Below are 16,442 nucleotides of genomic sequence, written 5' to 3'. Positions count from 1 at the left end.
CAGCGCAAAGAGCGCTGGCGAAAGGGGGCATCCCTGTCGGGTACCTCGGCCTATAGAGATAGGGGAGGGTGACGTAGAGGGTAGTTTGAGATAGGCTGTCGGGGTCGAGTAAATGCTCTGCAATGTGCGAACAAAGGAACCAGAGATGCCAAATTTAGATAACACCTGAAATAAGTACGGCCAGGAAACCGTATCAAAGGCCTTTTCTATGTCCAATGCCAGGGCTAACATTGGAGTTTTAGTGACATCAGAATAGTTAATTAGATTTAGAATTTTCCTAATGTTATCCGGTGCTTGGCGGCCCGGAATGAACCCCACCTGGTCTTGGTGGATAAGGGAGGGTAGGAAAGAATTAAGTCTAGAAGCAAGGATAGAAGTGAGTAACTTAGAATCAACATTAAGAAGAGAGATAGGGCGATAGTTAGAGGGGAGAGAGTGATCCTTAGAGGGTTTAGGTAAAACAGTGATCAAAGCGTCGAGAAACTCTAAAGGGGGAGTAGCACCAGACATTATGGAGTTAAAGAAGGAGACAAGATGGGGGATCAGCTGGGAAGAGAATGTCTTGAAGTATGAAGAGGAAAATCCGTCCGGGCCGGGGGACTTGCCCAATTTGAGATGATTAATAGCTTGCTCTACCTCCTCCGCCGTGATGGGGCCATTCAGTACCTCCCAGTCCAGAGCAGATAGAGTAGGGAGTGACAGGGGGGACAAAAAGGCATGTAAAGAGGTGGAAAAAGAGTTGGGAAGAGGAGGGGCTGAGTAAAGGTGAGTATAGAAAGCAGAGAAAGTTTCATAGATACGGTCTGGGTGGGAGGTGCGGAGGCCAGGCTTCAATTGAACACTATGGACTCGATTGAACGAGGATGTTTTTTTAAGCATAGCAGCCAACAGTCTATCAGGCTTATTCGCCTGTCTATAATATGTCGCTCCAGTCCATCTCAAAGCCTTTTCCACCTTTGTGGAGAGTAGGGCATCCAGCTGCAACCTGGTCTCCGCAATAGATTTGTAGAGATAGGGGGTAGGGTCCTGCTGGTGTGCAAAAACTAACCTGGAAAGTTTGGCTTCCAAGGCCACTTGAACTCTTGTTCTGTCACGTTTCAAACCCGTTGCCACAGAGATCAGGCGACCTCGCACATAGGCCTTATGAGCCAGCCACGTCCAATGAGGGGATGATTGAGGAGAGCTGTTCAGAGTGAAATAAGAAGTGATATCAGATTCAAGTTGGGTCTTAATGCGTGGCATAGTCAATAGTGATTCATTCAATCTCCACCTATAAGGGAGTGTGAGGGGGGACATGAAGTTAAAGACCGACAACACCACATCGTGGTCTGACCACGACATGGGGACATGTCGGGAATAAAGTAGTTGAGGTACCGTGGCAGCATTGACCAATATCCAGTCTATTCTCGTATAGTGACACTGAACCGGGGAATAATAAGTGTATCCTCTACTGTTACCATTATGTTCTCTCCAAGTATCTACTAGGGAGTGTGTAGTGAACAGGTTAGAAAGCAGGCGCTGTTGGGTCCCCGACCTACGAAACTGAACCGTATTAGATCGGTCCAACTTGCCATTAAATACGAAATTAAAGTCGCCAGTCCAGATCAAGGTCTCGTACGTCAGGGATCCAAGAGTGGTGCACATGTCTTTAAAGAATAAAATAGGGTTATCAGTAGGGGCATAAGTATTCATAAGACACACTGTCTTCCCATACAAGGATCCCAAAATAATCAGGTAGCGACCCTCCGGATCGCATTTAGCGTCGGATACTTCGAGTGGGAGGGAGTTGTGTAAAAAGACCGCAACTCCCCTGCACTTACTAGTAAAAGACGCTCTATACCCCCTCATATAGGATTTATGGAAAAAGTTGGGGTAACTGGACATAGTAAAATGCGATTCTTGTATACAAATTATATCAGGCCTGAGTCGGGTGTAAGCTAAGAACGCCATCCTTCTTTTAGAGGGGGAATTAAAGCCCCTCACATTATGAGAAATTACTCTACACATAGGCAATAGAATAAAGAGCGCAATAGGTTGACCAAAAGGGAAGGGGCCACCTCCTGATATACATTACAGAAGGCGACGACCGATCCAGGAACATCTCCCGCAGTGCAATACAGGTACATAGATAGAGAACCTCCTAAAACAACAAGAGAAACAAAAGCAAACAAAACAATACAAATAAAAACACAATTGTACTCGGGAAAGATGGTCCAGAGTACCACTAGAACCATCGAACTTCCCACACCCCGGCCGGGGTAGATGAGGCACATCAGTCCACTCACGTCTAGCCTATTACATGGATGATCCAAGCAAAGATTGCAAGTCAAGATAGGAGGAGGAAGGGAGAGAGTGGAGGAAAAGAAGGCAAAAAAGAAAACATAGGGCTGAGAATTAAGGGGTTAAGCAAGAGAAAAAGAGAACAAAGAGCCTGTATAGGTGAAGGAAGTAGGAAAAGGTAATGAAGCAGGGGAGAAGGAGGGTGAGAGAAGGGCAGTTAGTGACACAAGGTAAAGGCCCGACTGGCCAGGTCCAGGCAGTATAGACTAAAGTATAGAAGGCATCAGCGGTAGGGTCAGGCGTTGTAGGCTCCAGTAAGAAGTCCCCAGATATCCATCGCAGCATACAGGCAAGCGTGTCAGATAAGGGGGAATCAGGCCTAGTACACTAAGCCAGGGGTCCCGTATGAGCAATAGGGAAACACAGGCAGTTCGGAGGCAAGCAACAGCGAGCAGTCGTGGACAATGAAAATCCAAATGAGTAGGGTCCAGGTCGCCTCGACCATTTACCAATAGAAGTCAGGGGCAAAACAACATGTGTAGCAGATGGGGCAAGGAAGTCCCCAGGTCCTCAGTCCAACACATATGCAGGCATATCAAAATAAGGGGGGATCCGGGGGCCGCATGCACCATCGAGGGTCCCACAGGGGTAACATGGAGGCCCGGGTAGAGCAAAACGGGGCAGGTAGGATACAGCCCACAAACAGAGTCCCGAACTGTGATTTCAAGCAGGCTGGCGTGGTTCCTGGGAGAGGGGCCGATCCCGTCCAGCCCGTGGCGCCGGGGTCCATACTCTGGTAGGACGATTCGTTCTTTGAGGCATGGATGGAAGATCCACAAGGGGTATGCGGGCCTGCAGCAGGACCTCCTGTGCATCAGGTAATGAGCGTACCGTGTGAGATTTCCCCTTCAGTTGAAAGGACAGGGAGAACGGGAACCCCCATTTGTATTTTATCTGTTCCCGCTGCAATGCCAAAGTGACCGGACGAAAGTCCCTGCGGCGGGCCAATGTGGAGGGAGCCAGATCTGAGTACAGGTGCACCGAAGGAGGCATCCCAGGAAGCACCGTTAGGTTGCGGGCAGCGGTCAGCAGGACATCGCGGACTTCGGGGTAGTGCAGCTTTAAGACCACATCCCGGGGTAAGTCAGGGCCCCTCGGTTTGGCTAAGGCCCGGTGGATGCGATCAAACCTGAGTAGCTCTGGCTCCAGTTGGGGGGTAAGGTCAAAAAACAGAGAAGTTACCGTTTTAGTGAGATCTGTATCAGGTTCAGGAAGGCCACGAATGCGTAGGTTAGCCCGCCTTGAGCGGTTCTCGAGGTCCTCCAATTTCAGCTCCAGATCCCGCAGCTGGGCCGAATGATCATCGAGGTCCCTTCTGTCTTCCTCAGCGGCATCAACCAGCACGTCCAACTTGGCTTCATTATCTGAGACCCTCTTGCCCAGGTCTTGCAGCTGAGAAGTGAAGTCGTCCACTGCTTTAGTCAGAGCCGAGTGGAACATTTTCTTGATGTTGCGAAACATGGCCGCTGGCGTGAGGTCTGTAGGTGCAGCAGGCTCCTCCCCATCAGATAGTCCGAGCGGGGAAGCATCCCGCTCCGCCGCCATCTTTGAGCAGGCCCCCGAGCGGAATAAGTCAGGAATAGACTGTGAGAGAGCTTGCGAATTGCGGAGCGCCCCCCTCCTACCCGACCTGGGCATATTCAGAAGTAGATTGGTATGTGGATCAGCGTTGTGGACCCGAGATTCGGCGCTTAAGAAGGCTATAAAGACACGAGTGGCGCGGAGCTCACATCACCTGCTTCCTCTCCGTGAGCCGCGCGCATGCGCCCTCATGGATATAATTTTAATCGTGTTAAGCCACAGAACAAAGAACACATGTCATTTTTACCCTAAATTGCACAGTGTGAAAGCAAAACCCTCCAAAATTTGCTAAATTTGGGTTTTCATTTAAATTTCCTCCCTAAAAAAAATGTTTTGGGGGTAAAATGAGAGGTTTCATTACAAAGTACAATTGGTCATGCAAAAAACAAGCCCTTATATGGGTCTGTAGATGGAAATATAAAAGAGTTATGGATTTTAGAAGGCAAGGAGGAAAAAGCAAAAACGCTAAAATAAAATTACACAGTCCCAAACAGAAAAGGCCCGGCACCGCTACTCCGCAATCCACTAATCAGCTATGCTCTTCTCCAATATAAGACATTCCTGGTGCTCACATCAAGACAGTGCAAATAAAAGTCTCAAATAGACAGCAAAGAAATGGAGCACTCACCAGGTCATTCGTGGTAATCAAGCTTCTTTTATTTCATGTAGCTTGGCGGCATACAAACATGCAAGGGAGAGCGGACAGAACAAAGTGGGTGGGGGAGAGGGTTGGACGACGGTCCGTATCGCGCACATAGCGCTTCATCAGGCCCCTGATTGATTCACCTCTACAGGTGCGTTATATAGGTAGAGGAACACCATAGATACAGGGAACAAACAAAACAACAACCTCAGTGATTTATAATACCTTTAAGAAAAAAGAAACACATCTGCACATGTGAGACAAGGAGAGAACGGGCATCAGATTCAGAAAAAACTTTTTTCAATTCTTTCGTTCAGACTTAAGCCCGTTGTGGCATTTAGTCTCGATATCCATCTGGATTCCTAAATTAACAAACGCTGATGCTTGTTCTCTCTTGTGCTGAATATTTCAAATCTCTCCAGAGCTGCAAATTTTAGAGACTTTGTGGATCCATCATGATATTCTGTAGGCTCTCCCTTCGTATGCCGCCATGAAATAAAAGAAACTTGATGACCCCGAATGACCTGGTGAGTGCTCCATTTCTTCGCTGTCTATTGGGGGCTAAAATTTAATGGGCCTGGTCCTTAAGGGGTTAAACTTTCTTTGCTACTGGATCCACTGAAAGAAATAACCTTTGTGGAAACCTATCCTAAAGGTTAATTCATACAAAGCTACTACCATTAGGCAAACTGGAAAAATGTCTAAGACAAATATAAAAAAATTGTTAATTTATTGTGTTTTTTTTTCTATTTACTTTATGACCTAATTCTGAGCTCGTCATATCTATATCATGCATAATAACTGTAGGGAATGGAGTTTTAGCATAATAAAAAGGCACAAGAATTAAAAAACTTGAGACTTACAGTATATTGCCCTGTCTGTTAAATGAAGGCTACCAGGACCACCTTGGGAGACACATGGCAATTGATTGTCATTGCCTCGACAGAGCAATTGTCTGCTAAGTGGGGACTTTGGCTGAACAATGTTTCTCATTGTTTAAACAACCATAACTCATATAATTCATACTGGCCTCAGCAGCTGTCCTAATGCACCGTAACAATTCCTATAGCTTAGTACTAGTATATGCATATTTAGAAGATGGTGCAGTTTGTTAGATATAAATGCATGTGTCTAACAGACGATGTAGAAAGAAAGTCAATGATAAGACTACAGTAGCTCATTTTCTTTGTATGGAATTTTTCCCAAAGATAGACTTGTAAATAGTTGATTTATTTTTTATTTTTATACATCTCACCAAAATTAATGTATTAAACCGATTGGCAGAATGAGGTTTTATTAAGTTAGTGTTTCAGTACACTTGTGCATAAATAAGATATAAATCTTATAAAGAATAAAATAGAAATGTTCATACACTTCTGACAAGAAATGTGGAATCACCACACTCGAAGGGAATGGCAGGACCCCCGACACCCAGAATAGGGTCGGGGGGCGCACTGGAACAGGACCCTCCCTCCTTTCTCTCCTCTCCCCTAGCTTCTGCTCTATCCTCTTGAGTCCCTGTTCGGTGTATTGGTCCCGTTATTCTTGGTGGTCCCCCCAGAGTTTATTTAAGGCAGCTGTGGTTGGGGTGCTTCCTCTTTGACCCTCGTGGCAAGATTTGAAGCATTCCTCCCCCCCCTCCCTAATTTTCCTTTGTCACAGTTTTTTATTTAGGGGTTTTAGTTGCCCTCACTTAATGATGGGCGAACTCTGGTTTCCGATGGGTTGTTCTAATTATTTGTTCTAAGGATATTTAATTTTATGTTATGGGGATGAGTTTATACACCAATCTTATTTACCCTAATAAAAATGGCCTGTTTACCCAATTTACTGCTTCAGTCTCTTTTTGTCAGGTTTAGGTTTATTGGGGCTCTGTTTCCGTGTGTTATCAGAAAATGACCTATTGCCATGCTTGCTTCGGCAGCACATGTGCTGGAGTTGGAGCATTGCAGAGAGGATTAGCATGGCCCCTGCACAAGGATGACACACAAATTCATTAGGCAGTACATATTTTCTTAAAAAGCAAAAAAAAAAGAAAATGACCTATTGCCAAATCATGTTTTTATGTTATACATATGCGTATTGCCGCTCCGAACAGGCACATTTAAGGACACCCTTAGGATACGTTCACACCTGCTTATTTTTTGCTGCAGATCTGCTGCAGATTTGCTGTAGCAGATTTTTCTACCCATTGAAGTCAATGGGCAGCAAAATTTGCAACAGCAAATCTGCAGCAGATCTGCAGCAAAAATATGGACGTGTGAGCGTACCCTTACAGTGAAATGTGACACCTTAGAGCTGCCTTTGCCAACCAATGTGTCTTCAGCTGTTGCAAAACTACAACTCCCAGCATGCCCGGACAGCCAAAGGCTGGTTCAGAAACACAGGCTTAGAGAATACAAGAGCAGATGCTCAGAGCTCAGCCTTCCCCTTCATGTGGAATGACCTCTTCAAATGGCACAGAGCATGAAAACCTTTCCTTTGATGTCAATTGTATATTGTTGCCTATATTCAAGGGTAAAGCATATCTCTGATTACTGTTAGAAACAGCTCAGGCATGGTAGCAGCCACCATAATAATATACAAAAAAATACAATCAGAAACAGAAACTGAATTTATAAACAAAACCTACATATTTCATTATTTAGCTATAAGCAGTTAAAAAGAGATCTTTGCAATTAAGGGCTTGTTTTTTGCATCACCAATTGTACTTTGTAATGACTTCACTTATTTTATAACATAATCTACATTGAAACAAAAAAAAGTATTTCTCGGTTGGCTGACACTAGGCATCCAAAAAGAAAGCATACTCGGTTCTTGCTGACACTAGGCATACAAAAAGAAAGCAGGATATACCCCCGCCTACTGACCCTGAGCTAATCAGTTTTAGCTTAGTGTCAGTAGGAGGCAGACAGATCTGGAGTTCTCCAGACCTGGTCTTCTTTTTTATTTAATAGCTAGGGCCTGTTTGTAGGTTCTTTTCTCCTTTTTATTTTCACTTTTTTAGGTGGGGGTTCAGGAGCATGGCGCTACCTGTTATAGAATATGTACTGTTAACCCCTTCCCGCCAACGTAGAGCGCCGGGGGTTGTACCTTTGGTCCAGATCCCCCTACCTTCCCTGCTCATCCTGCTGTCTCAGCCTGACATGATGTAGGTGAAGCTGAAGACCTCTTAGGTGAGTATGGCAGATTTGGGTGAGTATGTCCTTCTCCTTTCCTCCCCCCCTTCCCTCCACAGCACCTCTTCATCTGCCTCAGGGGGTCCTCTATTACCTGGGTGCCCCAGGGGGATTTTCCTGGGGGTGATGGCTACCTTTTATCACATCTGGGGTTAGGTTTTTTTTTTTCAGTCCCTCTATATACATGTCGGGGGGTAGCGGGCAATCCTCCCCCTCCACCTGCACGACTTACTAGGGTTGTTCAGCGCTCCAGCGCCTGCCCGCAGCCCTTGACAGCTCCGCTGTAGCGCACGGCTGGCACGCTTTTTACTTTCGCTTTCACCCTAATTTTCGGGCATGATTCGCGCTGCGCGGGACATATTTTATGGGGCTGCAGCTGCGTCCGTTCTGGTATTGTGACCGCCCTGTTGCTGGGTCAGTGCAGCCAGAACCTCCCCCTTCTCTCTGCCTGCTTGCCTGCTTTGCCAGGCTTGTCTCCAGAGTCGCGTGTCTGGATTAGACATTATTCCTTTAGGTCACGCTCCTCTTCACCAGTTCATCGACGACACCCCCACTCTAGGGGCCGCTCCCCTGGTGACCAACCCAGGTCCCCTGACTCCTTGTTCTAGGTCTCACACGCCCCAGTCTAAGTCTATCACCCCACACTCCCACTCTCCAGGGGAAATAGTGGATGACGGGTCAGAATCCACCTCGGAACATGAGGACCACTCTGCTGTGTCTGATATGGTAGACAGCTTGGTGTCAGCCATCAGGGACACTTTTAATCTGGAGTACCCAAGAACTTCGGATCCTGATCCAGAAGTTTCTTTTCGCCGCTCTAGGCGTTCCCCAAGGTCTTTAGTTCTTATGCTGAATTTGACGCCTTACTGGACACAGCTGGGAATCATCCGGACAAATGTTTCCAGGGAACCAAGAAGATTCAAGCTCAATTCCCCTTTCCTCCTGATCTGGTTTCCAAGTGGATAGTGCCACCTGCAGTGGATCCTCCAGTTTCTCGTCTGTCCAAATCAACAACCCTGCCTCTGGCATCATTTAAGGATCTGGCAGATAAGAAGAGCAAGGACTTGGCGAAATTTGCCTTTGAAACGGCAAGTTTGTCCTTGTTACCCACCTTCGCTTCTACTTGGGTGTCTAAGGCAGTCTCGGTTTGGACTTCTCAGCTATGGCAGGGCATCCTGTCAGGCTCCCCTCAGGAAGACTTGGCAGACCTCGCTCATCAACTCTCTCAGGCCAGGGACTTCCTCTGTTCAGCAGCTTTGGAGTCAGCCCGATGTACGGCTTTTGCCTAAGGTAACTTGATTGCGATTCGTCGCCCCATGTGGCTGAAGCCATGGGATACTGATTCTGCTTCGAAGAACTCTCTAACAGAGTTACCTTTCTCCGGTTCTCGGCCCTTTGGGAAACGCCTAGATGAAATTATTTTTGAAGCTATTGGAGGTAAAAGTTCTCTGCTGCCGCAGAACAAACCTCACCGCTCCGATCCCCGTCAGAAGGCGGCTTCCTTTTGGCCCTTTTGGTCCTTTGCATCGGATCGTCCTCACAAGCAGGCGCACTCCCAAGTCTGGTAACCATAAGCCTCTCTCCTCCTGAATGGATGCCCCCACCTGAGTCCTCTTCTTGGGTGGGAGGGTGTCTCTCTCTTTTCTGGGACGTTTCGATAGCGCAGGTTCCGGACTCCTGGGTCCGGGATGTCATATCCGATGGTTACCGGATAGAGTTTGCTTCCTTTCCCCGGGATCGTTTCTTCCGATCCTGCCTCCTCGTTCCCTTTCTTTGGCGGCGGCCTTTCAGGTCGCTTTATCTACTCTCCTTGCTCCTTGTGCCAGTTCCTCCAGGGGAGCGTTTTTCGGGTTCTACTCGAATCTCTTTGTCATCCCCAAGAAAGAGGGCTTTGTCCGCCCCATTCTGGACCTCAAGCTACTCAACCGCCATTTGCGGCTATGTCATTTTCGCATAGAGTCCCTCCGCTCCGTGGTGGCATCCATGGATCAGGGGGAGTTTCTTTCTTCAGTGGATCTGGCAGATAAGAAGAGCAAGGACTTGGCGAAATTTGCCTTTGAAACGGCAAGTTTGTCCTTGTTACCCACCTTCGCTTCTACTTGGGTGTCTAAGGCAGTCTCGGTTTGGACTTCTCAGCTATGGCAGGGCATCCTGTCAGGCTCCCCTCAGGAAGACTTGGCAGACCTCGCTCATCAACTCTCTCAGGCCAGGGACTTCCTCTGTTCAGCAGCTTTGGAGTCAGCCCGATGTACGGCTTTTGCCTAAGGTAACTTGATTGCGATTCGTCGCCCCATGTGGCTGAAGCCATGGGATACTGATTCTGCTTCGAAGAACTCTCTAACAGAGTTACCTTTCTCCGGTTCTCGGCCCTTTGGGAAACGCCTAGATGAAATTATTTTTGAAGCTATTGGAGGTAAAAGTTCTCTGCTGCCGCAGAACAAACCTCACCGCTCCGATCCCCGTCAGAAGGCGGCTTCCTTTTGGCCCTTTTGGTCCTTTGCATCGGATCGTCCTCACAAGCAGGCGCACTCCCAATCTCGGAAAGCCCCTTCTTTCAAGTCACGTCCTTCCTGGAAGTTAGACAACCGTTCTGGCAATTTCATGGCCAAGTCTGGTAACCATAAGCCTCTCTCCTCCTGAATGGATGCCCCCACCTGAGTCCTCTTCTTGGGTGGGAGGGTGTCTCTCTCTTTTCTGGGACGTTTCGATAGCGCAGGTTCCGGACTCCTGGGTCCGGGATGTCATATCCGATGGTTACCGGATAGAGTTTGCTTCCTTTCCCCGGGATCGTTTCTTCCGATCCTGCCTCCTCGTTCCCTTTCTTTGGCGGCGGCCTTTCAGGTCGCTTTATCTACTCTCCTTGCTCCTTGTGCCAGTTCCTCCAGGGGAGCGTTTTTCGGGTTCTACTCGAATCTCTTTGTCATCCCCAAGAAAGAGGGCTTTGTCCGCCCCATTCTGGACCTCAAGCTACTCAACCGCCATTTGCGGCTATGTCATTTTCGCATAGAGTCCCTCCGCTCCGTGGTGGCATCCATGGATCAGGGGGAGTTTCTTTCTTCAGTGGATATCCGGGATGCCGATCTGCACATCCCCATTTTCCCAAACCATCAGTGTTTCCTCCACTTTGCTGTCCCTGGGGGTAACTTTCAGTTCACCAAAGTCATGGTGGCGGTGATTGCCATCCTTCGGGCCCAGGGATTGTGGTCCTCCCTTACTTGGATGATCTTTTGATCAAAGCTCCATCCTTGTCCCAAAACTTGGATAGCCTTCATCTCATGGTACAGACTCTGTCCGCCTTCGGTTGGGTGATCAACCAGGAAAAGTCCAACCTCTCTCCCTCCCAGTGTCTTGTCTTTCTGGGTATCCTTTTCTACACAGCAGTCGCCCGTGTTTGTCTTCCGTTGGGCAAGCGCGCTCCCTGCAGGAGGGTGTCTGTCGCCTATGGTGCCCCTCTCTTGTTCCGATTCGCTTCCGCATGGAGGTTCTGGGCCGGATGGTGGTGGCCATGGAGGTGGTCCCTTTCACCCAGTTCCGCTATCGCCCTCTCCAGCTGGCCATCTTGACTGGGTGGGACAAGTCGCTGTCTACTCTTGATCGTCGGATTCTTCTGCCCCCCTCCGTTAGTCGGTCTCTTCTGTGGTGACTCCACTCTCCCCTCCTTCTCCAGCGGAGGTTGTTTCTTCCCCTTCACTGGCAGGTCGTCACGACCGATGCGAGTCTCCAGGGTTGTGGAGGTGTATTTCAGGACCTGACGGTCCAGGGTCGCTGGTCCCCTCAGGAGGCTCACCTTCCCATCAATCTTTTGGCGCTCCGTGCCATCTTTCCTTGCCTTCTCCACCTGGAGATCCTCCTACAGGGTCGTCCGGTTCGTGTCCAATTGGACAACGCCACGACTGTGACTTATATCAATCGCCAGGGCGGCATGTGCAGTCGCTTCGCGATGGAGGTCGTCTCCAAGATTCTGCTCTGGGCTGAGACTCGAATTCCCACCCTCTCCGCGAGCCACATTCCGGGTTTGGAAAATTGGGAAGCAGGCTTTCTCAGCTGCTCCTCCTCGGATCCGGGGGAGTGGTCTCTCCATCTGGAGGTGTTTACGCAGATCTGCGATCTTTGGGGAACCAAGGACGTGGATCTCTTTGTGTCTCGCCACAACGGACAAGTTCCTTGCTTTGTCGCGAAGTTGCGAGACCCTCTGGCTCTGGCGGTGGACGCACTTGTTATCCCGTGGTCATCCTTCCATCTTCCTTACCTCTTTCCGCCTCTCCCTCTCCTGCCTATGGTTCTGAGGAAACTTAAGGCGGAAGGCCGTCCCGCCATTATGGTGTCTGCCGACTGGCCCAGGTGTGCGTGGTACGCTGACGTCATTTGGCTGGTCACCAACGTACCACTGCGTCTTCCAGTTCGCCTTGATCTGCTCTCCCAGGGTCCTCTCTGCCACCTCAGTTTATTGTTGCTGCATGTGACTGTATGGTGTTGAAACAGGGGTTTTGAGAGCTACAGAGTTTTCTTTCGGGGTTGATTCGCACCATGCTTCGGGCTCAGAAGCCTTCCTCCGCTGGAATTTACCACCGAACTTGGCGGGCTTATTTCCGGTGGTGTGAGGCTCAGTCCATCTCCCCGGTCATTTTTTCCTTTCCTTTTGGGGGCTTCCGTTTGTACGCAGTGCACTTTTTGGTAAAAATGACACCTTACTTATATTCTGTAGGTCCATATGGTTACAAGGATACCCAGTTTATGTAGGTTTTATTTTATTTCACTACAAAAAAATTGAAACTACATGCACCAAAATTTGTATATTTAAAATTGTCATCTTCTGACCCCTATAACTTTTTATTTTTCCGCATATAGGGCTATATGAGGGCTAGTTTTTTGTGCCATGGTCTGTAGTTTTTATCGGTACCATTTTTGTTTTGATTCGACTTTTTGATCACATTTTATTCATTTTTATATGGTATGTGAAGTGACCAAAAATGCAAAATTTTGGACTTTGGTATTTTTTTTACTTGTCCGTGTGGTTTAGCTTACCTGATATTTTAATATACCACCTATGTTTGTTTATTGATTACTTTATTTTATTTAAAAAATGGGAAAAGGAGGGTGATTCAAACCTTTATTAGGGGAGGGTCTAATTCACATTTATTAACCTTTTTTTTTTTTTTTTTTTAACACTTTTTACTTTTTCTTTTTAGTCCCCATAGGGGGCTATAACATGCAATCATTCGATTGCATACACTGTTCAATGCTAAGCTTTGGCTCAGCATTGATCAGTGTTCAGGCTTGGCGCTGGTATAAGGCAGCTTAAGCAGCTGCCTTAGGGTACTGGCAGTGTGTGTGTGTGTGTGTGTGTGTGTGTGTGTGGGAGGGGTTGGGGGGATGAAAAATATGAATCCCCAACCACTGGCAGGGGATTCATATCAGAGGCAGTGCCCCCCCAAGAAGGTAAAATAAGTGGTGATGCGTACCACATAGTGAATCCCTGCTCCTGTAATGTTCACAGCACTGAGCCCCGTGGCACAGCGTTCTACTTTAAACACAGCGGGTAAAAGCAGTAGAGCTCTGTTCCGCACAGGGGAAGAGGTTGTGTGCCACTCAGAACAGAGGAAAAGGAGGCCCTGCACAGGAGCAATGGTAAGGGGAGTGGGATTTTTATTCATGGGAGGGGAGGGAGAAGATTGCCTACCTGCATTACCCATCGGCCTACACTGCCTACCTGCACTACCCATCCACCTGTAAGACATTTAAAATCTTAGTATATCAAAGAAAAAATAAAAAGGATGTAAATTTGTATGCTTATATGTATACATTATACGTAAATAAATTATTACGTAATTTATGTAAACGCAAATAAATTATTTCAGCCGCCATCATTTTAGCCTTATTGTCTATTAGTGCCAGTTTACACTGAATGGATATATAGGGCCAAGTTCAGATATCGTCTTGGTTCCAAGATCCACACTTATACTGTAATACTTTTCAAGCGAACATTTATAGTTTCCAATGCTCATCCATAGGAGCAGACAGTCAGTAATGCTTCATTCAATCTCTTATGTAAATATTATCCAAGGTTAGAATTGTTAATCTTATCACCATACACAATACATCCAGGGTTAGTAATTATAAGATATATCATAGTCACAATAATAGTTACATACTCTGTACTGACAATTCATAAAGACCAGTCCATAATCCATAAAGGTACTTAGTCCACACAGTGCGTTTATCTTACTTAGTAGTTATTGCAATCTGACCCCTAACCTTTAAATCCAGTGCACATGAACCAAGTCCATTTTATAATGGTATTATTCAGTCACTATATGGTGTAATGGTAGTGGTCATAGTGTGGCGGTATTATTTCCCTGGTATAATGGTGTTATTGGTCACTGTATAGTGGTTTTTATGTAATAACAGTATGATGGTATTAGTCCCTGCAGTAGTAATAGGTCTTTCTGGTGTCAAGGTAATATTCAGAGCAAGGTCTGGTCACCAGTGGGGACCTCAGGGATCTGTACTGGGACCAATATTGTTTAATATCTTCATTAGTGATATCGCAAAAGGTCTTGATGGTAAGGTGTGTCTTTTTGCTGATGACACAAAGATATGTAACATGGTTGATGTTCCTGGAGGGATATGCCAAATGGAAAAGAATTTAGGAAAACTAGAAGAATGGTCAGAACTCTGGACACTGAAATGTAATGTGGACAAGTGCAAGATAGTGCACCTGGGGCATAAAAACCCTCGGGCAGAATATAGAATATTTGACACAGTCCTGACCTTAGTATCTGAGGAGAGGGATTTAGGAGTAATTATTTCAGAAGACTTAAAGGTAGGAAGACAATGTAATAGAGCAGCAGGAAACGCTAGCAGAATGCTTGGATGTATAAGGAGAGGTATAAGTAGTAGAAAGAGAGAAGTGCTCATGCTGTTGTACAGAAGAATGGTGAGACCTCACTTGGAGTATTGTGCGCAGTACAGAACACTGGTGAGACCTCACTTGGAGTATTGTGCACAGTACAGAACACTGGTGAGACCTCACTTGGAGTATTGTGCACAGCACTGGAGGTCGTATCTCCAAAAGGATATAGATGCTCTAGAGAGAGTTCAGAAAAGAGCTACTAAACTAGTACATGGATTGCAGGATAAAACTTACTAGGAAGGTTAAAGGCTCATAACATGTATAGCTTGGAAGAAAGAAGAGACAGAGGGGATATGATAGAGACTTTAAAATACATAAAGGGAATCAACAGGAGGAGAGCATATTTGAAAGAAGAAAAACTACCACAAGAGGACATAGTTTTAAATTAGAGGAGCAAAGGTTTATAAGTAATATTAGGAAGTATTACTTTACTGAGAGAGTAGTGGATGCATGGAATAGCCTTCCTGCAGAAGTGGTCGCTGCAAATACAGTGAAGGAGTTTAACCCCTTAAGGACCAAGGACGTACTGGTACGTCCTTGGTCCTGCTCCCGTGATATAACGCGGGGTTACATAGTGAAGCCGGGACCTGCCTCTAATAGCGCGCAGCGCCGATCGCGGCGCCGCGCGCTATTAACCCTTTAGCCGCGCGCTCAGAGCTGAGCCACGCGGCTAAAAGCGAAAGTGAAAGCTGCCGGTTAACTCAGTGGGCTGTTCGGGATAGCCGTGGCGAAATCGTGGCATCCCGAACAGCTTACAGGACAGCGGGAGGGCCCCTACCTGCCTCCTCGCTGTCCGATCGTCGAATGACTGCTCAGTGCCTGAGATCCAGGCATGAGCAGTCATGCGGCAGAATCATCGATCACTGGTTTCATATGAGAAACCAGTGATCAAGGATAAAGATCAGTGTGTGCAGTGTTATAGGTCCCTATGGGACCTATAACACTGCAAAGAAAAAGTGAAAAAAAAAGTGAATGAATATCATTTAACCCCTCCCCTATTAAAAGTTTGAATCACCCCCCTTTTCCCATAAAAAAAACACAGTGTAAATAAAAATAAACATATATGGTATCACCGCGTGTGGAAATGTCCAAATTATAAAAATATATCATTAATTAAACCGCACGGTCAATGGCGTGCGAGCAAAAAAATTCCAAAGTCCAAAATAGTGCATTTTTGGTCACTTTTTATATAATTTAAAAATGAATAAAAAGCGATCAATAAGTTCTATCAATGCAAAACTTGAAACTTCAGATCACGGCGCAAAAGATGAGCCCTCATACCGCCCCATACATGGAAAAATAAAAAAGTTAAAGGGGTCAGAAGATGACAATTTTAAACGTATACATTTTCCTGCATGTAGGATTTTTTCCAGAAGTATGACAAAATCAAACCTATATAAGTAGGGTATCATTTTAATCGTATGGACCTACAGAATAAAGATAAGGTGTCATTTTTACCGAAAAATGTACTACGTAGAAACGGAAGCCCCCAAAATTTACAAAATGGCGTTTTTTTTTCAATTTTGTCGCACAATGATTTTTTTTCCGTTTCACCGTAGATTTTTGGGCAAAATGACTGACGTCATTACAAAGTAGAATTGGTGGCGCAAAAAATAAGCAATCATATGGATTTTTAGGTGCAAAATTGAAAGAGTTATGATTTTTTAAAGGCAAGGAGCAAAAAACGAAAATGCAAAAATGGGAAAAGCCCCAGTCCTTAAGGGGTTAAACATGCATGGGATAAGCATAAGGCTATCCTTCATATAAAATAGGGCCAGGGACTATT

The 16,442-nt window shown here is 46.3% G+C and overlaps 1 non-coding gene across 1 annotated transcript; it reads left to right on the top strand.

Annotated features, from left to right (window-relative positions):
• Positions 1 to 6,472: 6,472 nt before the first annotated feature.
• On the top strand, positions 6,473 to 6,579 carry LOC130278342 (U6 spliceosomal RNA). The gene has a single exon (XR_008845989.1). It is a non-coding gene; the product is annotated as a U6 spliceosomal RNA (small nuclear RNA).
• Positions 6,580 to 16,442: the final 9,863 nt, after the last annotated feature.

The sequence above is a fragment of the Hyla sarda genome, chromosome 6, assembly GCF_029499605.1.
Source record: "Hyla sarda isolate aHylSar1 chromosome 6, aHylSar1.hap1, whole genome shotgun sequence".
NCBI classification, from domain to species: domain Eukaryota; kingdom Metazoa; phylum Chordata; class Amphibia; order Anura; family Hylidae; genus Hyla; species Hyla sarda.
This window is presented reverse-complemented; position numbering and strand designations above follow the sequence as displayed.